General features: G+C 38.5%; 1 protein-coding gene across 11 annotated transcripts in view; it reads right to left on the bottom strand.

Annotated features, from left to right (window-relative positions):
* Positions 1-10,000, bottom strand: part of IKZF1 (IKAROS family zinc finger 1) — a 68,727-nt gene that overhangs the window by 56,994 nt on the left and 1,733 nt on the right. For 2 of the 11 annotated variants that reach the window (XM_017738764.1, XM_008637217.2), the window contains exon 1: positions 9,269-9,980. The exons of 1 other annotated variant lie outside the window; for it this stretch is intronic. The gene's annotated coding sequence lies outside the window, so the exon portion shown is untranslated. Of the gene's footprint in view, positions 476-9,268; positions 9,983-10,000 lie in introns of those variants that run through there. 8 more of the 11 variants (XM_017738766.1, XM_008637215.2, XM_017738765.1 and 5 more) reach the window with 6 other exon arrangements.

Here is a 10,000-nt window from a genome sequence, read left to right as displayed (position 1 = left end):
TGAATTTACCTGCCTTTGTCATGACAAGTCTTATGCTCAGCATTTCTTCAACTTCTGCCATGAACTTCTCAGCTGTACCCCTTTCCGCATCTTGCTGTCATCAAGCAGAATTCTGTTGGAAAACACTTCCCAATGGAGAAGTCCCATTTCCTGATTTCTTAAAGGAAGAGCTAAACTACAGGACACATTTTTGTTTGCTTGCTTTGGTATTTTTAAATGAAGGTAAACTGGAGTACAGTTTGTTATGGGTTTTTTTTAGTGGAATTGTCTTAGCTTGCTTTCTGTGAGGTTGGATGACTGCCTGTCATGAAACACACACCCTCACATCTCACACTGATGATATCAGGTTTTATCCTTGAATTAGGTGACTTTAAGACATTTGGCAAAGCTGATCCATTTCCCGGGGATGAAACATTGAGAGGAAATAGAGCTGGTGGAAAAGTGAGGATGGAAAGATTTTTTTTCCTTCACAGTAACTACAGAGAACAATTAAACATGGTTCCTAAATGTAGATTAAGATCCACAAGCACTAAACAAACAGATAAAAGCAAAAAAAAAAAAACTTAAAAAAATCCTCAAAACTGTTTTGAATCTCTCCCAAAGGAAAATTGTATTGTTATTGTATCTGGCAAATACTAATGAAATCCCACTAACTTCAGCTTAGGCCCTGCATCAGCAAAGAATATATGACAGGACACCTGCCACCCCATCTCAGTTCTGCAATGGGCCACGTGTAGGTTTTGGCTCTGTGTCTGTTAAAAGGTTTTTCACACCAGACTTGAGCATAACAGGTCTTGGGCTAAATTTTAAGTGTTAAGAGTAGAATTTACCCCTTTGCCTTTGGTATGGTAAATCTATGAATGGGAAACCATGCCCTGATTTTTCTCCCTTTCCTCTGCTCTAGAATCAGCAGAAACATTGTCACTGTCTGGAAAATAAGAGATCCTATGTATGGATGTGGGGATTTGCACTAATGCATCTATTTGTTATCAATTTGTAAATCAAGAAACCTTTATAATTTTTTATCTAAAAGAACAATGTTTTAGAAATGTTTCTGACATCTTTTTCTTGTCAAAAAGATGTTTTGTAATTTTTCATTGTTAAAGTTTTACTTATGGATCAAATTCTTCACTAGCATAAGAAGTGTGTATGGCTTCATTGTCTTCAATGCAGTCACATCTCTTCAGGTTATCAGCTAATTTGGGAGCCCGAAGTTAGAAATCAAAAGCTTGGTGGGCACCTGACTGAAAAAACCTTGCTCTCAAATTCTGAACCTCTCTCACTCATTTATAGCAGGACAAGGATTAGCACCTAGGTGATAACAAATAATTCTTCTATTTAGGAATCTAAATAGCTTCAAAGTTTGGCTCCTTATTACGAGAGCTACAAAATAGATAAAATTCCTTTCAAAATAGATAAAACTATTTCTTCAAGGCTGTTCAGATAAGGAACTCTAACCTGTATGCTTTCCTTTTCAGACTGTGAATACCAGATTCGGAGATGAAGCTACTACAATCCTTTTGAAAAAGAATCAAATATTGCAACCTTAAATTCCTTAATAATCAACATACACACCCCTGAAAAGTTATGTTGATTTTTTTTTTTTTTTTTTAAATAAGGAAGCATCTAAGTAACCATGCTCACACAAAAATTTGGATTAAAATTAGTCAGCATTTGCCCAGAAGAAATTTTACCTGTCACGGACTTCCCTCCTTGCAACTTTCTATACAATATAACTCATGCTATGTTTTAATAATATATCAAAATACACCCCATGAATCACTCGAAATACTTCTCCATTTATTCCTAATGTCAATTACAACCAGAAGCAGATTTAGGACCTTTTAGAATTCCAGGTGTAAACAGGAAGAAGCCATTGTAAGGTCAAGATTTTCTAATCTTTCAGAATACAGCAAATTAATTATTTGCAAATCTTGGTTTATTATTTCATCTCCCAGCAAATTCAAAAGTAAACCTCCTTCTCAAGAAATGAATGCTTAGCATTTATACAGTGCTTCATCAATTGAAATAAAGCATGTGTATGTATGTCTGTCCTCCTACAACCCTGTTCTCTTAGGATACTAAAAGATAGCAAGATTGGGCCACTGATGTGATTCAACAGAATGACCTAATCCAAGGCCAAAGACGAGCTATCCTTTTGTCTCTTCTGTGTTTCCTGAGCTATGTATGTACTGACTTCTCTGGGACAAGATGTGCTCCACACTCAGCACAATGGAACCTCACTTAGGGTAAGGAAATGAAATCACAAATGCTGATATTTGTGGAGCCACTTTGGTCTTACACCAGCACACCTAAACTCAGAGCTGTCCTCTCATCTACAGAGAGCCCTACCTCTGGTGCTGCAAGGATTTCACAAATGTACACCAAAACAAACTGCACATTTCCTGACAGTTCATAGTTGTAGCCATGCTGAGCAGACAGAAAGGTCCCTGAAGGAACACTTCTGTCTTGAGTGCAGCCCACAAGGGCAAGTACATTTTAATGAAACCTCAAAGCAGAAAATAAGCACTCACAAAGTCTTGAGAGGAGGGGAAATAAACTTTCTACAAGGGACCTGGTGCTCTGCAGGTGCTTTTGCAAATACAAAAAGTGAGGGGAACATGCATTCCTCAGTGGTGGCAGCTCTGGGTTAACTGTGATAAACAAGCAAAGAGGTAAACCCCAGCCTTACTTCCACAGCCACCTTGGGGAAACGCCTGACTGTGCAACCCCCACTTCTGTAAGCAGCCCCTCTGCAGGAAAGGGACCACTCACACTGGTCACTAGAGCAGCTGGCTCTAATGGAGTGCTGGTGTGTGAGCACGTCTCTCTTCGTGGTCTCTGACATGTCTTACTGGCTGCTCAGCACATAGCCTGCAGCTTTAGCAAACTAAGACTCCAAACCAGCAACCAAAACCATAAAAGCTCAACCTGCTTTAAAACCTAAATTGAAGCAAAGCTCTTAAAATGGGTCCTACATTCAACCACCCAAGACACATAAAGAGAAGTTTAAGAAATAAGTGAATAAAGGAAAAGGAGGTTGCAGCCTGAAAAACACGTTAAACTCCTATAGCCCTTAAGATACCTGACAGGAGAATTTGCACATTAAAAACAGGTTAGGAATGGCATCATCATGTATGTGTCATCAGTCTTTTGGGGTTTAAGCTGGGAGTTGCATCTGCCTGCAGAATGATAGTACAGCTGCATTTCTAATTGCACCAGACGGTCTCAACCTAACCGAACCAAGCCTCTTGTATCCAAGGAAGTCAAGGAATATGGGGCAACAACCAAAAGGAGAGGTGAATAAAGGCACCTTTGTAAAAGGATTTAACTTTTAGCTTCATTTTAAATGGAAGAGCTAATATATGTATAAACAGACTTGTAACTTCATGTTCAAATGTGCTAAATATGACTGAACATGCAACAGGAAGACTGTTAAACATGGAAAAAAGGTAATCTGTATTGTATAACCAATCTTCAAATACTTGAAGAAAACTGCTAGAATTCTACAAACTAGTTTTAATTAAAAGCATTCAATATCTCAGCAAGCAGCTGATAATTAGCTTTATTATTGTAATTTAATATGCTACACTTCACAATCTCTGTGAATGACTCTACTTTAGAACCATTTTAATTCTATTTTTAATTTCCGCCTCATCACACAGCTCAATGTAAATAATAACTACTAAGATGAGGGGTGGTCCTTTCTGAAAACTGAGAGTAGTATTGAGCACTTCAATGTCCTCCCATTTCTGCTCAAAAAACCAAACAAACACCTCCAGGCCTTTTAAAGGACTGCATTAAAACAGAAAAAAGGTTAAAACTAAGTGGATTAATTTCTTTCCCTCTGCATTAATTCTGTATTCAGCATTTTCTACATAGTCTAGGGAGATGTTTAGTTTATTCAGTCATTTCTCTATTCCTGCCTAGTGTAAATGCTGGTTAACTACACGAATTGACAATACAATTATGAGCATACAGTGAAATTTCAATGGAGAGCTCCTGTCTGCAAAATGAAGGAAGCACTGTAATTCAACACACAAGATTAAGAAAAGAACTCTGCTAACAGTGCAGATGTGAAACATTTAAATGTCTGGCACATGTAAAATTAATTTCCATGTTAGGGAACAATTGTGAGGGTGTAAAAAAAGTTGTCTCAAAGATCCTACATAATTCTCAGTTCTTTGGGAATTCTTTTTCACATCACTGACAAATGATAAAAAGTGCATCCTGTATCATGTATGTATTTTCCATATGTGCCCTTCCTAGCATTTTCTGGGCTTGAACTATATTTATGTAACAATTCATTGCTAAAAGAGATAATAAAAGAATCCATTCTTTTATTGACTTTATGTGCAAATTACTGGACTTGATATCATTGCAAATATGAAAAAGGTTCTTCCTTCAAGTTTTTGAATTGCAACCAGAGTCATTATAAATAGTTTCCACAATATGAGAAAAATATGAGGGTAATTTTCCTAATTAAGGGCAAGTTTTAATAACTCATTAAACCCTGTCACCTTTATTCACTAAAAATCAAGCAGAAATGTGGACTAAATTCACCAGGACAAAGAAAATGCACACACTTCCATCTTATAAATAAACTGACTATAAAAGGTGAGGGGTGTAAATTAAGGTACTCAATCTAAGAACACAGCATATTCTCAAGTGGCCAAATAGAGCTCTTGGATATTCTTTCAGAGCTCTCACTCAACGGGAGGCAAACAGCAGATGAATTGTACTTTTTGTATCTATCTAGCTATTTATCTGATTTAAAAAGCGTAGGATGTCCTCACCACAGTGTATCTAAATATGCAACAGAGAAAACATAAAAGCATCTCTTTATGTTGAGAATTGTTATTGCCAAGTATACTCTACAATATATCAGTAGTCAATTTGTCCAAATTATAGAAGGTTTCAGTAACTCTCCTTCATGATCACAGAATTGCTTCCTAATTTCGCTTCAAACTGTTCAGGCTGTTACGGACTATTAAATGACATTACCAGCCCGAATAAACATATTAGAGATTGGTGTGATTTTTTTTCCCCTTAAATAAACCTAAAAATAACTCCTAAAATTAAAACAAATTAGCAAGTTCCTCCACACTATATATTTCAGTTAACTCACTCTGCTTTTGCAAATATTTTGAGTCCAATCCACTATGGTCAATTCCAGGTTTATACTACGATTGCTCTGCTGTTCTCAGTGAGTTGAAGCAAGCAGAAAAATGAAGCAATTCAGTGGGGAATCTGATCTCTCTTACAGAGCAAGTTTCTCTTTCACCAAGAAAGCTAGGGCAAGTGGGATCAGAAGAAGAAATGTAAATCTTTCACATGAAATAAGCAAAATAAGCAAGATAAGTGGACAGTTCCCAACGCTTAAAAAACACGATGATTTCAGTGTGACTGCTCATCCAAGCCTGCAGCCTGACCGGCCTTTGGGAGCATTTATACAGGAAGCATGAGCATGCTCCCAAACCTGCATGGTCCTATCCCCAAGAATTTGCAATGGTACAAACAAAGCTAAGAACATGCATGTATCCTTTCAGAACTAGGACCTACTTTTGCAGCCACCACAGTGTTGGAAATAACCTGCTTAGGGCAAACCCCCTGCAATCTCTTCTTGTACACCAGCTTAAAGCATGGAGGAAGCTGTGTTCTGAAGGAGAAGGGTGAGGCAGAAGTTGTTGAGGTTTTAATAAAGATGCATTCCACCTTACCTTAAGGGGTACACATAATTCTGTTTAAATTTAGGCAGCAAATGAAACTCTTGTTGACTCCAAGTTGTAGTTAGGTTTATGTATAGATTACAGACATAGGGACAAGAAGCCACAGTTGACTTCGGAAGCAGTGAGTTTCCCAGCTGTAGTCAGTCCACTTTGCTGGATAGTCATTGGAGAGAGAAAACTCCTGCAGCTACTTTGGATGAGTGGAAGGTATTTAAAATATACTCCTGTTTTAAAAAAATGCCAAAAAGCTGACAAGATTGGGGCTGTCTGCCTTGCTTCAGATGGCATTCACATGCATCTGTGAACACTCTTCCACTCCAGTGTTGGGGGGGGGGGGGGGGGGGAAATAATCTTTGGACTATAGAAAAAATACCAGTGAGGAACAGGTCTTTCCTCTTTTGACTCTTGCATTGAGTTGCACGCATTTTAAAAGGCTTCCCAAAGAATCATAGTCCCAGAAAAACTGATGAGAGTCCTTATCTTCCATTTCTCAACTGGCATAATGTATTCCCAGTATTCTTCCTCTCTGAGTAATTTTATACTTGCTAGAAAAGTGGTGTTTGTCACTTGGGAGGGAAATTCCAGGGGAGCCAGCAGCGCATCCTGCCTTACTCTCATAAGGATGACAATATTTTCCAAAGTTCCCATTATTGCTACACTAAATTTTACTATTTTACTATGATTTTTTTTTTTTTGGTCTAATTCTATTACTTTTAATAATAGTAGAAAGTAATGACTGGTCAAAATGTAATCAAGTACATATGTGAATCTTGACTAAAAAACAAAAATTACTATGGACCCAGCTCTTCTTGCACATAAAACAGGAGAAAAAAAAGTCCCAGAAGGCTTCAATGGAAGTTTTCCTGACAAAGAGCCACACAATTAGGCTGCGATCCATGACTTTTGATATCCTCTGGACTTTTTAAGAGTACATCGCCAAAAATGATCTGCCAGAACAGCATACGATTCATTATGCCCTTGTTTTCTGTTGCTGAAATACAGACTGGACCCATTTCCTTGTTTTCTGCAGAATTGTGGCGTTAGTGTAAGAAGTACCTAAGCTCAAATAAAATATGTCTGGAAATGTTTTTGGCTTCATTTTGGAGTTATCCAATTTTAATGATGAGAAAGAAGTTTTGCATTGTTTTAAAACTCTGTGGATTGGTTATCCAGTTACAGTTCTGCATTGCTATGCAGTGGAAGCGACAAGCAGACCAGGTTTTTGGTATTAAGGTCCACAAGGGAAAGGAAAACTGCTGCAGTAATGCCGAGATGGAGACTATTGCATTTTTTAATGGCACACTGCATGCAACACAAATGAGAAAGGTGTTGTTCATGTTTATATAGGGAAACAAGCAACAAGATCATTTCTGGAGGGAGTACTGGCAGCTGGGAGCTGGGGTGGAAAGTCAGACGTATACGACAATCTTGTCTCTCTAGTGCAACTTATGAGTATGGGACCTACTAAAAATGCACCAAGTCACTTTGGTCACTTGTAGTTAAGCAGCCACCCTGAGAAATACTCAGCTGGGATAAAGGAGGCACATAGGATCAGTGCCTAAGCTTCTCCAGTTACTGGGGGCATGAAGGGCAAAGAGAAAAGAGTCCGCTGCCCTGTCTTCCCATCATTACATTGGCCCAGAGACATTAGTGATTCCTCTTCAAATACTAGGGTCCATCACTCCTCCCTGACTGAATTAGGACAGTCAGTACAATTTCACATTATGCTTCTGTGTTCCTGTCATTTCCCCTGGAAGCCATATCCAGTAGGTAGAGGACCCTTGCAAGGATCAGTGCATTAGGTTTGAAATCCTGGGTGCTGTAGATGTCCAGCACTGGACTTCCATTGACTTTAGTCTGGCCAATCTTCTCTCTCAGTGGATACCTGATTTCTCCTTGGCTTTTATCTTAAATTTACCTTATAATTAGGGATATAATTTCTATTTCTATTTTTTTTCATAAACTTGCAGTATATCATGTTCTGAGTTTTACCTATTTTATCTCCCCTCCCCCAAAAAAAAAAAAAAAAGGAAAAATGCACATGGATAGTCACCAATATTAAGATTTGTGAGAAAATCTTGAAAATCTTTAAGGCTGAAAGCAAGCCTGGGACAATAGAAACATGAACTACATAAAGTGCAGAGCTCTGCAGTATTTCGGACACTTCCCCCCCACAGTTCTGCTACAGACAGCTATCATAAGGACATGTACTGTTTTAAGAGTTCTTGGTCTTGCACATGGTCTGCACTTGGTTTCTCATGTCCACAGGCTTCAGTTTCAAAGGCTTTGATAAAGGAGTAAGGCATACAGCCATCAAACTAAAACTTGGTAGAGTTTTGCTAAGTATTGAGGGGGTGGGAGCATAAGGCAGTCTAAGCAGTATGTCCAGTGCTTTTTATTCAGTTTTTTCACCAACACTTACGAATTAAAATCAAAGCAGAGCATGCCAGTATTAGAAAGAAATCTCTTCATGGGAGCAAAGAAACCTTTTAGAAAAGAGAAATAGTACCAACTACTGTATCTACTCTTATATTAACCCACAAACGGGGCGTTTTCATGGTAACGTGGACAAATCCATTCTCACTTTTTGGACTTACATTTTCCCTCAGTAGAGAAGAGAACAAAGAATAAACAAAGTTACCTAAGTGTAAAAATTTTGTTTGGAAAATTCAGAAGCTAAAGGCATCCCATCCTTCATTTTTCTACTTCACTAAGGCTTTAAACACCTTAAACTATGCAATTCACTAGCAAGGTGAGAGAGCAGTGCAACAAGCCACTCAGAACATGCCCCTGTGTAGCTGATTCAGAGAAAGTATTTCCAAGTACTTGAAAGGAATTTTAGTATTTATTTCTAAATGCAGTGTACTAATATTCTTTTTCTTTACATTTCAACGATAATTTACAATGTTTAATAGCAGTCATACTCCCTGGTATTGCAGCATTCATGTGAGTTACAACTGATGTGAACAGTCAGCTGAAACTATCAAAGTGTGTCTTTTAAAGGATTTGGACCTTACAATGCATTGCAGTTTTGAATTTTAAAACAAAATTATTAAAGTCTAGAAATGGGTTGTTAATGTGACTGCACAAAATACAATCAGGATTATATACCTGGTTTATTTAATTTAGGTAGGGTTTGGACATCTGGACAATAAATGTATATCAATGTAACCTTGGTAGCATCCAGATATTGGAAAGTAAAATAAGTAGTCAAGAAGCTCTAAATCCTAATCTCCACAGAAAGTCCTTGAAAACACTTCTTGCACTTACATGTGTAAGACTCAGTGAAAGGAAAAAAGAAGGAAAAGAAAAAGAAAGAAAGAAAAAGTAAAAAGAAACAACATTCTATTCCTCTACAACAATTTACATAGTTTAAACCAATGGCCATGCCAGTCTAAAAATTCTTGCATCCCACCAAACATCACTTTTTGGAGATAATTTGCAATCATACACTACAATATTTTCTGACACAGTACTAATAACTTTTAACAATTTTGGAAGCAGAATGCTTTGCACAATATCTGGCAGCGTTACCATACCTTCTAAACCAAGGTAGAAAAGTAATCCAAGAAGTAATCAGGTTTCTTGAAGCACAAAATTAAAAGTTTCCTTAGAACTGACTGCTGCAGTGGGAACGCATTTCTTCACACACAGAGTTTCTAACTAAGCGCATCTTCTTTAGCAACGACAACAGAGCGAAACCGTCCCTTCACAGAGAGGGTAACTTTGCGGAGCAGGGTGAAAAAAACTCTCCAGCTGTGACAGACCGTATGGCAAGGAGGAAAACTTCTGGTGCCACCGCTATTCGGAAGTCAGCAACTTCTCTAATGCCGTTCCCCTCAAGCGCACTGGGGCTGCTAATTTTACAATTTCCTAATAGTTTTTACGACCTCCGTACCTGCCTCCCCTCTGCAAACTACGGGCGCAAGCACTTGGAACGCGGGCTTTGAATGAACCGAAGTGCTGTAGCTGACTCGAGGAGAAGAGAGACCAATCCGCATCTGAATCAATGAACACCCCTTCTCGGCCAGCTCCTTATGGCTACTCATCTCTGAAATTTTAAGGAAGCACTCTAAAACGCCTGGATTACACCCGAGCTGTATGTTCGGCTCAATGTTTTAAATTTTAAAAAATAAAATAAAATAAAAAAGCGTGTGGGACGGAGAGAAGGGGGAGAAAGGGATGGGATTGGATGGGATGGGATGACCGGGCTCCGCAGTCTCCCACTTAACGCGCCCGGCAACTTCTCCGCGGCAGCACCGGCTCCGCAC

This window comes from Corvus brachyrhynchos, unplaced genomic scaffold (assembly GCF_000691975.1).
Source record: "Corvus brachyrhynchos isolate BGI_N302 unplaced genomic scaffold, ASM69197v1 scaffold23, whole genome shotgun sequence".
NCBI classification, from domain to species: domain Eukaryota; kingdom Metazoa; phylum Chordata; class Aves; order Passeriformes; family Corvidae; genus Corvus; species Corvus brachyrhynchos.
The sequence above is the reverse complement of the archived record's forward strand: the minus strand, read 5'-3'. Positions and strand labels throughout refer to the sequence as shown.